Source organism: Triticum urartu, chromosome 3 (genome assembly GCF_003073215.2).
Source record: "Triticum urartu cultivar G1812 chromosome 3, Tu2.1, whole genome shotgun sequence".
Taxonomy (NCBI): domain Eukaryota; kingdom Viridiplantae; phylum Streptophyta; class Magnoliopsida; order Poales; family Poaceae; genus Triticum; species Triticum urartu.
Window position 1 is genome coordinate 452,553,720 of NC_053024.1, and position 8,322 is coordinate 452,562,041.

The 8,322-nt window shown below is 37.7% G+C and overlaps 1 long non-coding RNA gene across 1 annotated transcript; it reads left to right on the forward strand.

Moving 5' to 3' along the window:
- Positions 1-1,821: 1,821 nt before the first annotated feature.
- LOC125548474 lies at positions 1,822-6,457 on the forward strand. The gene is made up of 4 exons (XR_007301097.1): positions 1,822-1,912; positions 1,995-2,262; positions 2,892-2,960; positions 3,571-6,457. It is a non-coding gene; the product is annotated as an uncharacterized LOC125548474 (long non-coding RNA).
- Positions 6,458-8,322: the final 1,865 nt, after the last annotated feature.

Consider the following 8,322-nt stretch of genomic DNA (forward strand, 5'->3'; position numbering starts at 1 on the left):
ATAACCACCAGATCATTCTAACTCATTTGTATAATAGAAAAAACTGTGCTTCTTAATGCTTCCCTTAGTAAGACATTAGTTATTTTGAAAAAACGTAAATCATAAATCAAGATCATCGATTTTTAGAAAAAGTTTCATAAAATTTTAAAAGTTTATTGATTTAAAAAAACATTTCATTGATTTTGGGAAAAAATCATTGTTATGAAAAAAGTTCATCGACTTTGAAAAGAGTTCATCGATTTACATAAAAGTTCATCGATTATGAAAAGAGTTCATTGGTTTGAAAAAAGGTTCATCGGTTTTAAAGAAAGTTCATCGATTTAAAAAAAAGTTCATCGGTTATGAAAAGAGTTCATCGGCTTTGAAAAACAGTTCATCGATTTACAAAAAAGTTCATCGATTTTACAAAGAAGTTCATCGATTTTGAAAAGAGTTCATCGGTTTTGAAAAAAAGACCATTGGTTTTACAAAAAAGTTTGTTGATTATGGAAAGAGTTCATCGCTTTTGAAAAAAAGTTCATCGGTTTTACCAAAAAGTTCACCGATTATGAAAAGAGTTCATCGGTTTTGAAAAAAAGTTCATCAATTTACAGAAGAGTTCATCAATTTTGAAAAAGAGTTCATCGATTATGAAAATAGTTCATCCAAATTAGGAAAATAAAAAGAATAAAAAACAAAAAACGGTTCCAAATAAAAACGAAAAAAGAAAAATAAAAAACAGAACAAAACGGATAAGTAGAAAAGGAGGAAGAAGTAGTAACTAAACAACTGAAGGTAGATGGTTCGAGTGGTTATTGCATCATGCGTATATTCGGGAGGTCGCCGGATCGAATCATGTTGTACGCGCGCTTCTTTTTTCATTTTACAACAGAAAAGGAAAGATAACATGGGCCGAGCCCAGCTAGCGCGGCTGCAGAGGTCGGTTTGCAAAATACAATAAAAACCGGCGCCTGCAACGCCAAATAGGATTGCCGGAATTGAGTTCATAACGATTACGGAATAGAGAGAAAAATTCCAAACCCAATATACAGCACGTATAAAGCATATTCAAGCCCAACGGTTTTGATGCAAGCCTTTTTTCATTTTACAACAGAAAAGGAAAGATAACATGGGCCGAGCCCAGCTAGCGCGGCTGCAGAGGTCGGTTTGCAAAATACAATAAAAACCGGCGCCTGCAACGCCAAATAGGATTGCCGGAATTGAGTTCATAACGATTACGGAATAGAGAGAAAAATTCCAAACCCAATATACAGCACGTATAAAGCATATTCAAGCCCAACGGTTTTGATGCAAGCCTTTTTTCATTTTACAACAGAAAAGGAAAGATAACATGGGCCGAGCCCAGCTAGCGCGGCTGCAGAGGTCGGTTTGCAAAATACAATAAAAACCGGCGCCTGCAACGCCAAATAGGATTGCCGGAATTGAGTTCATAACGATTACGGAATAGAGAGAAAAATTCCAAACCCAATATACAGCACGTATAAAGCATATTCAAGCCCAACGGTTTTGATGCAAGCCTTTTTTCATTTTACAACAGAAAAGGAAAGATAACATGGGCCGAGCCCAGCTAGCGCGGCTGCAGAGGTCGGTTTGCAAAATACAATAAAAACCGGCGCCTGCAACGCCAAATAGGATTGCCGGAATTGAGTTCATAACGATTACGGAATAGAGAGAAAAATTCCAAACCCAATATACAGCACGTATAAAGCATATTCAAGCCCAACGGTTTTGATGCAAGCCCGTTTAGAAAATGACCACACGTATAAAAAAACATACATGCCTTCATCTACGTGTAGAACTCTTCTCTCGTTGGTTAAAAAACTCTTCTCTCGCAGCTCAGTCGATCCCCACCAGCATCCTTATCCATCCGCATGCACCACCTCTTCCGATTAGCCGGCTGATGAAGATTTCGGTACTTGCCATCACAGAACTGATTCCCAATCCATCTCCACTCCTCCATTCATTTCTTTGAATCTCTTCAGTTACTAGCGCAGTTGGTGGTTGCGCGGAGTGCGCGGACGCGTTGGTCTTGTTCTCAAGGATGTGGATCCTTGAAGACCTCGCCAAGTCCGGTGGATTGGCCATGGGTAGTTGCAGGGAAAACACAGGGGCTGCACTACTCAAGCTCTTCATGGTCGGCGGCTAGAGAGCCATGGCAGAGTTGCTGTAGTTTGGCCCCATGGAGGAGGCTGTGTGCGAACCAATTGGTGGGAACTCGCCAAGTTGCCTACTGATGATGAATTGTTGGATCTGACGTCCGAGGTATGGGATGGAGTTTGGGTTTGCTGATATTGTCCTCATATGTATTATAGTGGCAATGGTGAAACATTAGTATAAGTAGATCGTGGAATACAAATAGTAGCACACGACCATGAGATGCTGGCCTTCTCATTGCTGGTTCTGTCAGACTACTACCACATGTAAGTGCCAACTGATGATATGCATCCTATGTAATGAAGATTATTTCTTCTACTTTGTTTGTACCAGTGTTGTAATACATAGTATTTTAATTTGCTCTTAGCAAGGAATAATATATTCATGAAAAAGGCTTTACGAACTGGAAATTGGCTATTATCTGTCAATACTTTATTGATACTTTAGTTTTGAAAAAACCTGTTTCAAATTAGTTTGATGGATTATTCTGCTATTGGTAATTAGATCACCTTCTGTGTGTTAATATGTCACCTTGGATAGTAATTTGGGTATAGGTTTGTTGAGCAGAAGCTTACATATTGAATTTTCTTCAAGTAACTTGTAGTCACCCTATCAAGTAACTGAGAAATAATCTTCCAGTTGCCAACAAATTTTAGTGAACTAAGAAATTAATGTGATTAGATATTATATTTTGCTTTGATGCTAAGTCTAAATGTGGGAACTTTGTTTTTGGTCAGAATGGTGCCACCGGGCAAAGCTAGCGTTACGTACAATACCCGGTTGTTCTATGAAGTTACTGAAGCAAGGTATAGTCCTGTCTATTGTGTTGGCCCCATATTGATTTGCCAAAGTATAGTTTCTTCAAATTGTGAACTGAATCCTAATGCGTCAATCTTTGGTCTTGTAGTATGTGCCTATCTATTGTGATATCCTCGTACTGATTTTGATACAATAGCATGTATATAAACGAAATTACATGAAGACAGTTTTCAATCTGTTTTAGACTAAGAATATTGCTATTATCCACCCCCTTAATATAATAAGTATCCTTGTTATCCTGGTTGATGTCAACTACTCTTACTTATCTTGGTCGATACAAATAGATTGTTATAATATTTATTTCATAAGCTAATGATCCAATTATTATCTAGACAGAATCCTTGTTCTTCTGGGCCTTGCTTTATGTACTTCATCTTCATCTTCAGGCACTGCATTTTCGGCTTTGCCTTTAAATTGTTTCTTGTTCTCGTGGACACCTTTTTTTCTTTTGTTCTGGCAAATTCGTCTCCGTGCATTCATCCTCTAAGTCATCCGACGGTATTACAACAGATCTCAGTCTCCTATTATTGCCACTACATAGCTCAAGTGATGACGATGATGATCTTTTGTCTTGCTGCTTGTCTTTGTTTAATGTAGATTCACTGCCATCACATGGCTCCTCTTTCATAGGCACCAGTTTGCAGGAAGGTGAAACTTTATCATTCTGTGACTGCATACATATACATTTTCAAATAAGACACATCTCTAAAATTTCAAGTGTGTATCATCAAAAAATCAATCACCTTTTTATCTGGCACGTTCTGCTTCTTCATTAACATAGTGTCCACATCATCATCCATCAATTACTTTGCAACAAATGTAATATGAATTGGTTAAGGAATTCTAAAGATGGTACTTTGTTTTTGAAACAAAGTTAATGAACCTTTACCTCCTCGGCTCTGTCGTTCAAGTAGAGCATCTCAAGCCTATCATCAGGCACAAATGTTCTTTTTTGAGAATAGTTTTGTGTGCCAAATGTGAGATCACTATCACTGAGATTGAATCAAAATATTAATTTCTTTCCACATAATTGTTGAATAATCTTTGGCGCTTCTTCTGTTTTCCCATCCAGTGAGTCCAGCAAGTCAGATGCAGATGTATTAAGCAATCTTGCAGCCTCCTCGTCAAATAAAGTGCAACTTGTAGTAGATGTATGGTCACTAATTTGTAGCCGAATACGATACCTAACATACCATTCATGTTAGTGGGGAGTAAATATAATATAACACTTATTGTTCATATTTTAGTAATATAATATGCTTACCGAGGTGTGACCTTTTCTGGATATATACCACAACTCTTGCAATAATACTTGTCGATTTCCGATAACCATTTTGGGACAGTTATCACATGACATGACATGTACCACCATTGAATATTTTCTTGCAACCGATCTACTGTAGCTATTGACCTGAACACAAATCCTGAAAACAATCAACATTAGCATTGGGGTAGGGGTCGAGAATTAAGTCACATATATAAATTGAATATGGTTCCATTGTTACTAATATTAAATTAATTGTCAATGTAGGTCTTAACTTGTTATCACAAATATTGATGATATCATTTATTGGAAATCCGATGAATTACCTAGTCTTGCTTGTTTCCATGCCTCATTTGAGTAAGTTCCTACAATGTTCTCCGCCTGTAAAACATTTGTTCTTCTAGTGTTCCTTGATTACTTCTATCTATACTCATCATTTTTGGTAAGGTTACTTGTGTTGAGTCCCTGCACATATATAAAATAAATAATAATATATACAATCTTGAATCAACATGCGTCACTATTCATGAGTGGGAATTTTTTAATTGCTAGTGTTTCATACCTTTCAAGAAGTTCTTGTGTTTCTGGTATATCCAGATCTATATATATTCTTATGGCACTCGTTGACTTCAGGCACAAACCTATTTAATCAACCAATTAGAATTTGTAAATGATAAGGATAGCATCTAAGATTTATGGACTTACCATTGAATCTCTGCACAGTCGTTGATGTAATACTAATGACAGTTTGGTTGCCGATAACATTCTCGGTCAAAAAATAAGCAAACTTTCCCCACAACGTTTATCACCCCTAAAGAATTTAATCCGAGAAGTTAGTGCTAACCACATGGGGGAGGCTTAGTTAAATTTCAGACATGCATATGCATATGCACTTACTCTGGCATTAGTATTTCAATCTCGCGGATATATGAAGGTTGTGGGCTCTTTTTTGTTATTCTTGTCTCCACGGGCTTCATTTTTTTAGAAGTCCAATAACATCTATATATTTGGATATTAGTAATATTAAAATTAGAAATATCAATTATTTGGAGGCCATAATTACAACTATAAACATACCCGAGCATTGTGTATCTTTTTCTGCCCTTTCTTCGATTGTCTCCATGGTAGCAAACTCGAAGCAATAGTCTGGAAAAACTTCTGAAGATGCTTTTATCTCCTTTACCTTTATATTGTATGCAAAAAATATTTTAATTTCATTGCTGACTGGCCTATATTTTGTGGATTTCGCAACCTTAAAATTGCTGAATGCATAAATAGACCTCTCATTGATCTTTGATCTAAAAGTGTCTATTAGATTCTTCCAGATAGTAGCATGAATTGTTTCACCCTGTAAAAGCAATGGATTATGGTTAGTAACTGTTGCTTAATCTGAAAGAAAAGTCCAATTGACTATATTGGGAAAAACACCTTCTCATCCATGAGTATCATATCTAGGCTAATAAGCTCATCGGTCGTAGGATTAACCGAATCCCAAATCCTCATTACTTTCACTTGAATGTTCCAATTCTGCCCCCTTGTATTTAAGTCGCTCAACTTTTCATATGCCATAGTTTTACGTCTTCAAAATTAATAGGAAACAATTTGTCAATGTATATAGCATTTATGAAGATTCTATCTAGAAAAAAAGTTAGTTAAATAACAATCACCAAGTCTGATGATTCAGGCCAGAAGTGTTTTGTTGTCACTTCTTCCGACATCGATTGGAGCAGCTGGGTGTGGCTTTGTCGGTTGTCGGCGGGCTTTGGCGTGACTTCGTCGGACGTCAAGTGAAGCGGTTGGAGGTGACTTTTCGTCGTGCTACCTATGTCGACTTCAAGTTGTGTGGACGGCGAGTCGTGTGTTCCGTGTGGCGTGTTTCAAGACATGGTGGTTGTCGATTTCCAATTGTTTGGTATGTGCTTGTTTGGCCGGCTGCACTTGTTTATATGGGTGGAGGTGGCTGGGTTGATGTGGCCGAGACCGTGTCGAAATCTTGTACGTATTTGTTCCTGTCTTGGAACTTTCATCATGTCAGGTCAGGTCGATGTCCTAATTTGTTTAGGTTTCTTATATAATTAGGTTTGACTACTATCTTTGCTAGTTGGCGTGACGTGTTGTTCTGTGCTATGCACTACACGTGATGGAACATGGATGTGTTGGTCCGTTGTATGCACGTACACGTGACAAAACAACTTACGCTCGTTTATGCGTTTATTTTAAATCAAGGCTATTAAAATTACAATCTAACGGATTAGATAATTTTAACTTATGCGGATGAACATGATGGCTTATTTGACTTCTATTTTAATTATATAATAGATATTGGTGTTAAGGTTTGTGATTCCCTATGCAAGCACGAAAGTCAATAGTTATGCAATGAAGTTACATCCTACTTATGGTGCATTATTCAGTGTTAGTTATGTTTAATGCTTGTTTATGATCGTTTTTCGTTTCTTGGTTGGTTGCTTCTCAATCTTTTTGCTAGCCTTCCCATGTAGTAAGAGGGAATATTGCTTGTACATCCAAACCCCTTAAACCAAATTGTGCCAAATGAGTCCATCATATATCTACCTATATGTGGTATTTCCGTGTCGTTCCAAGTAAAGTTGCATGTGCCAGCTCTTATTTTCAAAATGAATTTTCTTTTTGTGTGCTCGTACTGCTCATGAAGCGGTAGGGGATGGCCGATATTTTCCATGCTAGATATGTTATTCTCAAGATGAGTGTTTATTCACTTGTCATTGCACGAGAGTGTGGGAGGTAATAGGGATACCCAGTCTCGAAATGAAAAAAAATTACTTTATGTTCTCAATAATAAATTCCTTGGAAAGTGTTGGTATGGAAGGCACCCGTGGATACATCTAGCCATGGATTGTGAAAGAATGATGGAAAAAGGAATAAACTTTATTTTATGTTTGGGAACCGCCTATGATGTATCTAGCATGGAAAGTATTGAGAATTCACGGTCGTTTTCGTTGACGGGAAAAGCATGCCTCTCAAAACAATTCTATCTCTCAATTTAAGCTTTGAGCTCTGACACCTCTACAAATCTCTACTTCCCTCTGCGAAGGGTCTATCTATTTAATTTTATGCAATTTTTTTTGAGTCTCCATCTTCTCTTATAAAGCACGAACTAGGAAGCACTATTATCATAATTATGCATTGGATGTAGCTAATATTTTAGTGTGTTTCATGAATGGGTCAATGGTTGAGCATAATGGGCTAGGGATAGCTTTCTTTAGTGTTGATATTTTGACAGACATGGTTGCTTGTTGACATGCTTGAGTATTGAGGTCTTCATGTCAAATTATAGACTATTGCTTTGAATCATCTAAAGTACAAATGTCCATGCTATAAAAGAAAAGAATATGTGATGAATATGATGGGTAGCATTCCACATCAAAAAAGGATGTTTTTATCATTTACCTACTCGAAGACCAGCAGGAATTAAGCTTGGGGATGCTGATATGTCTCCAACGTATCTATATTTTTTTATTGCTCCATGCTATTAAAGTATCATTCTTAGATGCTTTATACTCAATTACTAGCAACTTTATATCATTTTTTGGACTAACCTATTGACATAGTGCCCGGTGCAAGTTGTTGTTTTCTGCTTGTTTTTTATTTTCCAGAATATCTATACCAAATGAGTTCCAAATGCCATGAAACTTTTGGGAGTTTTTTTCTAGATAGAAGACACCCAGGGAGCCAAATAAGTGCACCAGAGGAGCCCCGTCGGGCCCACTAGGCACCAGGGCACGCTAGAAGGCCTAAGCGCGCCCTGATGGGTAGTGGGCACCATGGGAAGCTTCTCCACCGACCTTCGCCTCTATAAATACTCTAAAATCCCCAAAACCCTAGGGGAGTCAACGAAACACAATTCCAGCCGCCGCAAGTTCCAGAACCACGAGATCCAATCTAGAGGCCTTTTCCAGCACTCTGCCGGAGGGGTCAACGATCATGGAGGGGTTCTTCATCATCACCCTTGCCCCTCCTATGATGTGTGAGTAGTTTGCCACAGACTTATGGGTTCGTAGGCAGTAGCTAGATGGCTTCTTCTCTCTTTTTGATCTTCAATACAATGT